Source organism: Podarcis vaucheri (genome assembly GCF_965113315.1).
Source record: "Podarcis vaucheri genome assembly, chromosome: 12".
In the NCBI taxonomy this organism is placed as follows: domain Eukaryota; kingdom Metazoa; phylum Chordata; class Lepidosauria; order Squamata; family Lacertidae; genus Podarcis; species Podarcis vaucheri.
In genome coordinates this window covers 26,318,526-26,329,052 of record NC_138750.1, presented here as the reverse complement: position 1 = coordinate 26,329,052, position 10,527 = coordinate 26,318,526, and the positions used below count along the sequence as shown (strand labels likewise).

The window sequence follows — 10,527 nt, the reverse complement described above, 5'->3', positions numbered from 1 at the left end:
AGCCACCCAGAGTGGCTGGGAAAACCCAGCCAGATGGGTGAGGCATATATTATTAATTATTAACAATAACAATAACAATAACAACAACAACAACAACAACAACAACAACAACAACAATAATAATAATAATAATAATAATAATATTGTACAAAATAGTTGCAGCACGCTCTAGGCTCTGCACCCAGTGTAATTTGAGGTCAAGAGCCCCTAAATCTGCCTCTGATCAATGAAAGGCAAGTGTGCTTCCACAGCTGCTGCCCTGCTCGACATACTGATAAACCTCAGGTATGTTTTAAATCGCCCAGGTGGGAGTTGGATGTGCATACAGCAAAAGGGATGGGGGGGGAGTAAGGAGCCCTTTCGATGATTTGCTATGTTTGATGGGATGGTGAAGGTACTGCGGTCATGGAATTGTAGAGTTGGAAGGGACCCGCCCCAAGGGCCATCTAGTCCACCCGCCCTGCATCCATGACAGATGACCATCCAGCCTCTGCTTTGTGTTGTTTAGTCGTTTAGTCGTGTCATGACCCCATGGACCAGAGCACGCCAGGCACTCCTGTCTTCCACTGCATCCCGCAGTTTGGTCAAACTCATGCTGGTGGCTTCGAGAATACTGTCCAACCATCTTGTCCTCTGTCGTCCCCTTCTCCCTGTGCCCTCCATCTTTCCCAACATCAGGGTCTTTTCCAGGGAGTCTTCTCTTCTCATGAGGTGGCCAAAGTATTGGAGCCGCAGCTTCACGATCTGTCCTTCCAGTGAGCACTCAGGGCTGATTTCCTTAAGAATGGATAGGTTTGATCTTCTTGCAGTCCATGGGACTCTCAAGAGTCTCCTCCAGCACCATCATTCAAAAGCATAAATTCTTTGGCAATCAGCCTTCTTTATGGTCCAGACCATCCAGCCTCTGCTTAGAACCCTCCAAAGGGTCTTGCTCATGGAAAGGAGGGTCGCTTTAAGAGTTGTGGGGGAGATCATTCTGACAAGAGGCGGCACCTGCTGCAATGCCCCCTTCTACGCAACTCTTAAAAGGCACACCCCTGTTGTCCTTTGCACCAGGTTGCCTCAGTGCTGCTTATTCAGACAGAAGCATTTTAATGCCATGAGGCAAGTCAGCTAAAACAGAGACATCAGGAAGACAGATGAACAGCCATGCCACCGCAGTGATGTAGCTCTCTCCTGCAGAGATTGACGTCCGGGCTTAACCAGCCAACAGAACCACTGCCACCAACATTTCTCCTGATGTAGGTTCAGCTGTCAGGTATTCTTTATCCTAAAGGGTGCCCATTATTTCCAAAGGTTGCCTACTTCAGAACACTGCAAGCCCCCAGAGGACTACACTCTGGGTGACAAGGAGCCGAAGGAAGTTAGGACATTATGCGAGAGCAGTAATTTGGAACAAGAAACCATGTGGCATAGCAAGCACTCCCTCTAGTGGAAATAAAAGTGCAGACAAGTTCCACAGCCCCTTGTTAACTTACCCATATGATTCACAAATGACTTATAGGCTGTATGGAGAAAATAAGGAATCACTAAGCTCTTTTAAGTATGCAGAAATACTAACAGAGCACATAGTCGCCAGCTTTCTAAAGCTGGCATAGGCAAACTCGGCCCTCCAGATGTTTGGGACTACAACTCCCATCATCCCTAGCTAACAGGACCACTGGTCAGGGATCATAGATCCTATGGCCTGGGCAGGCCTGTTTTATACCTGCTGCTGGGATTGACAAAGCTGCCTCTGACTGGTTGACAAGGCATTCTCTGATGACAAGGCATCTGACCCTCACCAATGAACCAACTCCTAGCTCTTGATTTGACTTTTCTTCTTCTCTTTGTATGGTGGTAATTATAAGCTGTTTTCACCCTCCCCTTGGATTTAGAAATGTAAAACCACCTATTGGTAGACAACCAATCTGCAAATAATTCGGCAGCCCTCAACGCCCAGCTCTTCTTTGAAGAAGCGGACAAGTAATTCACATACCCCACCCCAACACTTCAAGAGCCTCCAAGGTGCAAATTCGTGGTGCCCCTTGTTTTCTCCTACTTCAGAGGGCCCAAACCAGTGGCTTCAAGATATGATAGGAGATTCCAACTAAACCTCACTGCAGGGGAGTGGACCCAATGACCCTTGGGATCCCTTCCAACATTACTATTCTATTCTATTCTAGTCATTCTTTGCATAGTGGTCGGAGCGTTCTGGGTCCAAATCCCCACGTAGCCATGAAGTCACACTCACTCAGTATCTCTTAGGACTGTTGTGAGGATAAAATGGGGAAACTGCCTTTTGCTCCAGGGAGGAAAGGTGCTTAGGGGAGGAGGGAGGGAGAACACACACAGGTGAAACAGATGGACCAGATGCCGGACAGATAAGCTAACCCAGAAATAGTACCTCGGGTTAAGAACTTTGCTTCAGGATGAGAACAGAAATTGCGTGGCAGCAGGAGGCCCCATTAGCTAAAGTGGTGCTTCAGGTTAAGAACAGTTTCAGATTAAGAACGGACCTCCGGAATGAATTAAGTACTTAACCCGAGGTACCACTGTACTGGTTTTTCAGGACTGTTCTTTTCACCCCCAAACATTTATTTTCCTGAACAATGCAGGCTCAGTAATTCTCTGCCAGGGGAGTGTGATCAGGTGGAGTGTGTTGCTTCTCAAAGAAAAAAAAAGTGGGGAATTGAGAGACAGCAACAGTGGGGAAAGTGTCTTGTCCATCCAGTGTATCTGAAGAAGTGTGCATGCACACGAAAGCTCATACCAAGAACTAACTTAGTTGGTCTTTAAGGTGCTACTGGAAGGATTTTTTTTATTTTGACTATGCAGACCAACACGGCTACCTATCTGTAACTTGTCCATCCTTGGCACTGTAGATGTCATTCACATGCTTGGGTAAAGTTCCAGTGTCTTTACCTGACATTCTCTTATGAACTTTGTGTAGTTCCATCCACAACATCAAGGTTTTTTCCTGCTTCCTTCCTCTCGCTGTTGGTACCAAACAGGCCAGCCTAATCACCTGCTGTTAGGACCTTCATTCTCGGTGCGTATTCTTCTTGGAGTAAAAGCAACATCGGGGTAGCAAGCTGTCAAGGGAATTAAAAATAATCTTCATTAGCAGCATAACTGCTTGCCCTTGTATTCCTTGCGGTGAGAGAGAAGAGTCCCTGGGAGCAAAGAGGATAAAGGATGCTTGCATAGATGATATACACTTGTGTGCTGCTAACACAACTGCGTCCCTCAGCTTGCAGGGGTTGCATTTGTGCCGACTGCTAAATAACATGGTGTGATTGCATGATATTTCCGTACTGTGAAAAGTGGCAGAATACGGTGCAATTATAACTACTTTAGTCGGTAATTGACAGCCTGTGAAAGGGACTGAGGGGGAGGGAGGGAAGTCCCTTCTCCCGCACAGTGACAAGAGCCTTGAAAAGCTAATTGTGGCTTCTCTTTAGAGGTTATTCAGGTTACAGCGTGGCCATAAGCAGGCAAAGTATTGCAGGGAAGAAAAACAGTACGGCTTGCACACACAGATCCTTAATAAATGAAAGATGGAGGAGCGATACTTACCGTATGCTGCTGCTTTCAAACAGCATTAAAGAGCTGTGCTTTGTGCAAACAACAACAACATCCCCGCCATCCGCCTCTGAACAGTCAAAGGTAGCGCATTTTGTTGTGTTTCATTCCTCAAAAGATATTCCACAGAACCCCACGTAGGAATTTGGGGCACATTTAAAGCAAGCAAAAAATTAAAGGCGAAGCAGAGCTTGCTCCAATGTCACTGCTGTTCAAAGCTGATAGTGAAAATTGCAGCTAAGATACAGTAGGCAGCGAGAGCTAGGCACAGTTACAGTGGTACCTCGGGTTAAGAACTTAATTCGTTCTGGAGGTCTGTTCTTAACCTGAAACTGTTCTTAACCTGAAGCACCACTTTAGCTCATGGGGCCTCCAGCTGCTGCCGTGCCACCACCACGCGATTTCTGTTCTCATCCTGAGGTAAAATTCTTAACCCGAGGTACTATTTCTGGGTTAGCGGAGTCTGTAACCTGAAGCGTCTGTAACCCGAGGTACCACTGTATTTGGCAGATTGATTGCAGTAGCAACTGCAGCTGTGTTGTCATCTGTGAGAACAAGAAGGAAGGAAACGGGCCCAGGGCAGCAAAGGGAGGACCAGAGTTGGGGACCCTCAGGCAGCGTCTCAAATTGGTGTCTCAAATTTCAGTGGCACCCGGCGCAACGCCAAAATCCGTCCCTGCCTCTCGCCTTCCGTTGGATGTCATAGCTGCAGTGCTCCAGAAGCTCTGTGCCCGATGCAACTGCACCGATCCTGCTCCTATAGATCCGACTTTGCCTCAGGCCTGGGGGGGGCTCTTTCCCTGCCCCCCAGAACTCTGCCGAGGGCACGCCCCCTCTCAAGCCACACCTCTGGCCAGTCCTGCTTTGTCCCCTCGCTCAGTGTTTTTGCCTGGCTAAAATGTGCCTTGAAATCTAATAAAGCTTTTTTGCCTGCCTGGATGGAGGGTGACGAGCGGGATGTGTGAGTGTGAAGAAGCTAGCCTTCTGTAGAAAAGTAGAATTTGTATGTATTGCCCCGCCCCCTTTTGCCTCTGGCCACACCCACCACTGGTATGTGGGCCCCGGGAGGTTGGCAGAAGGAAACATGGCTCTTGGTTCCTCACCTCTGGGGAACAAGGCGTGGCAAACCTGGAGCACTGGCTCCCAAGTGGCCAGACTCACTACTAGGGATGGGTGAATTCCTCAATTTCAGTTTTATGTACTGAAGTTCTCACCCTGGGCCAGCAGGGGATACTGTAGATAGTTATGCAAATGAAGGATCGAAAGTGACGTTCAGTGATTGGATAGTTTTAGAATGTTGTTACAGTAACAAGGTACTGGTATAAGCAGGCTGACTGAGCCCTTCAGCTCAGTTCAATTCTGGCCTCAGAATAAAGAGCTGTTTGAAGAATCGCTGTGTCGTCTGATATGTTCGCCCACAACTTAACAAGTTTCTCTTTTTTACACTCCTGCTACCCTGCTCTTTCCCACTCTTAAGTTCATTTCTTCTCTTTGTCACATCAGTTTGTCAAATGGGGGTGGAAGAGTTACTTTGTATAGTAAAAACAGTTTGCATATACATCTCCCCTTCAGCTTTGCTTGAGTTGTTTTTGTTTTTATTGTGCCCTTTGTGTTTTTATGTTGTGATTTTTGTCCTGTGACCCACCCTGAGACCTGCAATAATTATCAATAATTATTAATAATAATGCATTGAACAATGCATTTAAATTTGTGGTGAAAGAAGAAAGTGACTGGGACAAACAAAGCATCATCTTTAGAAAGCTGTTTACAAAAGGAGACAGGAATCTGTGCCATTAGTTGAGGGCTGCAGGGTAGGATTTTGGGAACCGCTTCTGACCATGCCAAATCCTCCATTTAAAAATGATATTTCCTTTGCTTTGGCCATAGCCGAAAGCAATTTATTCTGCAGCTGACAAGTACTAGATTCAAGGAAGCAGCTCGTCTGGATTGCCAAAGGTTTTATACAGGCATGAAACAGGCACCAAAATTGTAATTAATGCAGGTGCTCTGAAGAATCAAGAAGGCATAGGGGGCAAGAGTGAAGACAACCCATAATGCCTCCCTCCAGTGTGAGAGAAGCTGTTTTCAAAAATGAGTTTCTGGGTGGAATTGGCCTCACACTCAAAATGCTGATCATATGTATCAGACTAGATGAATCTCAGGGTTCCTTTCCAACTCTGCGATTTTGTGATTTGAAAACAAGTAGGTGGTACAAAACCCCCCCGCCAGATCGGAGCCCTCCCACTGACTCCAGACGCAATTGCGCCCACGCTCTGCACACGCTCAGAAGCAACCTCGTTGTTCTTGGTTCCACCTCGGCTGCTGAAAAAGGTTCCGGGGCTGAGCGCTGCTCGGTAGTCTTCACTGAGCTCTAGCGGGCAGGGAAACAAGGCTCTTTCCAGAAATCGGGGCCTCACCTGTCCGCCATCTGGTCCATCTGTTTCACCTGTGTGCGTTCTCCCTCCCTCCTCCCCCAAGCGCCGTCGAGCCCCTCCAGGAACCCCGGACAGCCAAGCCAAGCCACGGGGCGGCGTGTGAGCTAAGCGGCTTCTCCAGGCCCCGCAAGAACTTGTGGGCAGGGCGGGCTCGGCGCTCCACCCCCTTCCTTCCTCGGGCGCAGGGGCGCCGCGCTCTCGCCGGACTCCAGACCTGGGAAGAAGGCGGCGGCGGCGGCGGCTCCTCCTCCTCTTGTCGGTGCAGGGCAGGTGAGTGCTGGGGACCCGGCGTCGCCCCGCTTTTTGGTCGTGGCTCAGCGGGGAAAGGGACCCAAGAGGAGAGAGTGGTGCGCGCACCTGTCTCTCCTGCCGTCCAGGTGGGCGCACCAGAGAAGCGCGGTTGTCCGCTCCAAGTCTCTACCTGGGATGGAGCCGAGAGCGGCGCCCCCGATCCCAAGGTCCTTAAGAAAAAGCACTTGCCGGGGAGTAAGGCTCGTTGAACAAAGCGAGGCTTCCTTCCGAGTAAACGCGCCTAGGCTTTGCGCTGCTAATCGGCGGCTTGTTTTTAGGAACAGAAAGGGACTCTGCTTTTCCTTACGCGCGCACACATGAAAAAACTCCACTCCTGGTTCCTCGACGCCTTGTTGATTTCAGCAGTATAATTTTTAGGCGGTAGGCGGGCGAGTAGGAGGCATGCTGCTGCTGTTGGTGGTCAGACCATTGGGGACCAGAGATCCTTTGCAAATCCAGATCTCTCTTCTTCAGCTCACCTCTGTTGAAAAGTTCCCCCATTCCGCAGCGACCAGGTATCTCCCCAAAAGGGGTTGTTTTGCCAGTGTTACTAAAGTGCCCACTTGGTTTTCAGCATTAGGGAGTTATTGGACCCCTTCAGAACCTGGTGCGGAAAACGTGGGAAGATTCAGAAGAATTGCTTCTGAATGTATGACTTTTGCGTCTGGCTCTCTGGGTTTGGGCTGTTATTTCTTAAAGATAAAGTCTCAAGCTGTCCTGGCCTTACAGCCCTGGAAAAAGTATAGGCTTGGTCAGTTGTCAAAGTGGGTCCATTACAAAGGCTTGAAATAGATCATTGTATTATTTATGAAAGGCTGCCAAACAGGAGCCATGTTTGCTTTTGCTTATAAAATACTCGGAAATGGAATTTGCAGGTGAAATTGCCAAGCTCTTGGGAGACTGGAGGATTTTCCTGGAGGTTTTGGGGAGGTTTGCCTGTGGAGGTGGATCTGTATATGGAAACATGCTTCCTTTGAGCCGGCAAGTTTAATGATTACCTGTTTATAGTAGCTGTAATTATGTAGCACATTCTTTCTCTCTCTTTCCTGCTTCTGCTCAGTGTGCTTTCTTGAAAATAAGTTCCATTGGACTTTTTTATTTTCATTATTTCTTTATGCTGCATATATATTGCTCGATAATGACTTTCAGAGCTTGTACATAATAGTTTTTGCTCCATTTTCTTCTATATATTCCCGTCAATCAAGTCCTAGAGTTGTCCCCCCCCCCTTCATGAAGTTATTTTCTTACTTATAAGAAAGGTGTCCCTATATTGAAAAGAGGGGACTATAAATACTAGATCCTGAATGGAAGAGATTCATAAGAATTGCAGAGCCAAACGAATAGATGGAAAGAAGGTGTATCGTCTGTTGTAAGTAAGAGCACCTGTTTCAGACTAGGATCAGGTTGGCTGCAGCTGCAGCCTAATGCTTTAAAAACTAAGGCTTAAATAGTGGACAGAACATCTCTGATTGAAATGCTGTGGACAACAGTCACTTTGTGGTGGGTTTTCCCTGGGGGGAGGTGGGGGGCAGTCAGGCCAGCAGGCAATCTAATACACAGAAATGCAAATTTTGCATCTGGAAGAGGAAGGAAAACACCCCTCATACTTCTCAATAGCCTGGAGGGAGTTTTTTTTAAAAAAAAAAATGTTGGGGAAATCAGGTGTTTGGCAAAAGGATGCTCGTCTGCAGCAACTGGATCTGTTTCAGGTACGCTGATGTTTTCTGCAAGGAGCACATTAAATAGCAAGGTGCCCATCTTCAGAAACTTGGAGATATGCTGCAATCCCATCCCCACTTACCTGGGAGTAAACCCCATTGGACTCAGAAGAACTTGCTGCTGGGTAGACATGTACCAGATTGCACTGAGAGCTGCTCAGAAAAGTGTACAAGCTGCCTATAAAGTTATATCTAACCGAAACAGTGTGTATGTGAAGTATTTAGCGTTGTAAAAGATCTTATCAAATTCTCCATTTTATTTTTATCCGCATTCCATCCCCACCCCCAGTCAGTCTCTGACCTCCATTTTCTAGGCACTGTGCAAAACTTGTTCTAATAAGCTTGATAGCCCTAGTCACCGAAAAGAAAAAAAGTAAATTAGTTCTAGGGCTGTGGCGTTCTGCTGGCATTTGAATGCCTTGGATGTTTGTAATGATTTGGTACTAGTATCTCTCTCCCATTGAAGCGTGCCGGATTCAATAGATGTAATTGCATATACATATTTTATTGAGCTTTATGCCTGTCCTTGAACAGGAATATTCATTTCATTAATTAAGGATGATGCACTGGTGTATTACTGTTGTTATTAGGGCTGCCATCCAACTGGATAAATCTTAATGAATTAAACAAATCAGATTTAATTAAGAGTGTGGTCCTACCTCAGGGCCCGAAATGTTGATGGCCATAGGATGATGGTACGAATGCCCTGTAGATGTGTCTCTGCTAGCCATGGGATGGTGGTTAGGATACCTCTCTGCTGGGATATGAGAACACTGCTCCCCCCAGGCAAGGGGTGTGTGTGGCTTTTCTGCAGCAGAGACACCCTCCCACTATGCCAGGTGTGCCATGGGCCACAAGCAGCCGACAGGGGCCGTTTAACTGGCCCATGAGCCGCCCCTGAACCAAGCTTGGCAAGTCCCCGCATGCGGAACTAAACTGGTGCAGCGCGGCATGGGGACTCGCTTCTGCGGTGCCGGAAATTGCGTCTGTGCATGCTCAGATGCCAAAAATTGTGTCTGTGCAGACGCCAGAAATCACGGCTGCGCGCACTCATGTGCATGTGCGATCTGGCCCACAGAGGGATCTCCGCTGGAGTGAACTGGCCCAGGCGAGGCAAACCTTGCTGACCGCTGCACTACGCCCAAGGAGATGGAAAACTATGGTTGGCAGTTCTCCTACCAAATGGTAGCAAATAGCTCCCAAATGGGGTGTTTCAGGGGTAGGTCAGTGGTTTGGGGTCCATTGTATCCAGAGCTCCATGGGTCCTTCAGGGAGTCCAGTCATTGAAGCCCTCAGCTACACCAGCCAGGAACTGGTGAAGTTGAAGACAGGACATCAACCACCCGCTTTCTACCTCAACTGACACAAGGTGGCTGGGCTTAGGATGTGGCAGCGGTTCTGCTGCGCCACTCCCCCACCCCTTAGGATTGGTCTGCCCATTTGATTTCATTTGCATATGGTTTTAAAAAGTAGTTTTTTTGGGAGGAAATATGCAGACTTCGTTTTTAGGTGGTAGATGTTGCAGCAGGTGTCATCTATTTGGTTGAACTACATGTTACCTTAAATGTGTTGCATGCTCTCTGTTGTTGTTGTCATGGTTAGTTAATACTGAGCACATAGTTGTGTCCCTCCCCATTTTATCCTTTCAACAACAACCCTCTGAGGTAGTTTAGACTGAGGGACAGTGACTGGCCCCTAGTCACCAAGTGAGTTTCATTGCTGCTTTGAACTCTGGTCTCCCAGGTCCTAGTCCGGCACTCTAATCAGACCACACTGTCCTGCAGATTCATTTTTCTCTTGCAAACTGGGGAGAGAACAGGCTGCTTCTGAACTTTAGTTGAGGGGAAGATCTCTTTATCCTGATCTGTACCTTGATATGTTGTGAGGCTTGCCACGAAACTATACATGTCCAGATGGACCCTAAGAAAATTTCTCTTGTCATACTTAGCAGTATCTGCTTTATCTTCCCTCCTAAGCTCACTACACTTCTAAGTGATTGCTGATCCATGGCCATGTGATGTACCTTTGGGGACAATCAATTTGCTGATGAAGAATTATCATTGAAACAGTTCATTATCCTGGAAGAACTGTTCTGTCTGCTGCTGTTCTTGCAGCACCCTATTGCTACGTTTGGAGCACCCATCACCTCACATTTGTAGGAAATGGACTTTGGAAAGGCATTCTGCCTCCATTTCAGTGATCTTTAACAGTGATTTACCACGCCTACCATTCCTGTTCATGGAACATTAATTTGATGCTTATTAGTTTGTGACTCCATGACCATATTATATGTCTTCTGTTTATGAATTTTGAAATAGTATAGTGTTATAAAAATATTGTCAGTATATTATTAGCCGACGTGTTGCTCGTTGTTGTTCAGAGTGTTCTGTTTGCAACACAGAAGATTTTCTTTGTTGTACAGTGGTACCTCAGGTTACATACGCTTCAGGTTACAGACTCCGCTAACCCAGAAATAGTGCTTCAGGTTAAGAACTTTGCTTCAGGATGAGAACAGAAAT

The 10,527-nt window shown here is 47.1% G+C and overlaps 1 protein-coding gene and 1 long non-coding RNA gene across 5 annotated transcripts in view; one reads left to right on the top strand and one right to left on the bottom strand.

The window, feature by feature from the left end:
* Positions 1–652: 652 nt before the first annotated feature.
* Positions 653–6,119, bottom strand: LOC309515594. Of its 3 annotated transcripts, none has more exons than XR_014212546.1 (3): positions 5,982–6,119; positions 2,860–3,074; positions 653–2,718 (listed from the first exon to the last, which is right to left on the bottom strand). It is a non-coding gene; the product is annotated as an uncharacterized lncRNA (long non-coding RNA). The 3 variants fall into 3 exon arrangements; XR_014212547.1 differs by lacking the exon at positions 5,982–6,119 and adding an exon at positions 3,559–4,743; XR_014212548.1 differs by lacking the exon at positions 5,982–6,119 and adding an exon at positions 4,035–4,743.
* WIPF3 (WAS/WASL interacting protein family member 3) overlaps positions 5,782–10,527 on the top strand; it is a 31,802-nt gene continuing 27,056 nt past the window's right edge. Inside the window, exon 1 of one of the 2 annotated variants that reach the window (XM_082193475.1) lies at positions 5,782–6,269. The gene's annotated coding sequence lies outside the window, so the exon portion shown is untranslated. Of the gene's footprint in view, positions 6,270–6,458; positions 6,806–10,527 lie in introns of those variants that run through there. The other variant, XM_082193476.1, reaches the window with a different exon arrangement.